Below are 332 nucleotides of genomic sequence, written 5' to 3' on the forward strand. Positions count from 1 at the left end.
CACGTGACCGCCAAAATGAAAACAACTTTTCATTTCCACCAGGGTCGGCCGCCTCGCCGCCTGAGCGTCCAAATGGATTTTTCAGATTTCTTTTAAGATTTTTTTGTCGCAAAGTTGTCGTCCGATAAAGATGATTTGGAATTACTATCTTCAGTCGCATCGAAGTATCAATTAGATGATTTTCAGTTATCCTGAGGCCGTGAAGTAGTTTTTACCTTTCGCTAAGTCTATAGGTTGGACCGCGAAAATTAAAAGATATATCAGTAATCTGGTTTTAATCCACAAATTCAAAAATTGATAAATAAATCCCTTGTCCACGATTCCAGACATGT

Source organism: Penaeus monodon, chromosome 23 (genome assembly GCF_015228065.2).
Source record: "Penaeus monodon isolate SGIC_2016 chromosome 23, NSTDA_Pmon_1, whole genome shotgun sequence".
Classification (NCBI taxonomy): Eukaryota; Metazoa; Arthropoda; class Malacostraca; order Decapoda; family Penaeidae; genus Penaeus; species Penaeus monodon.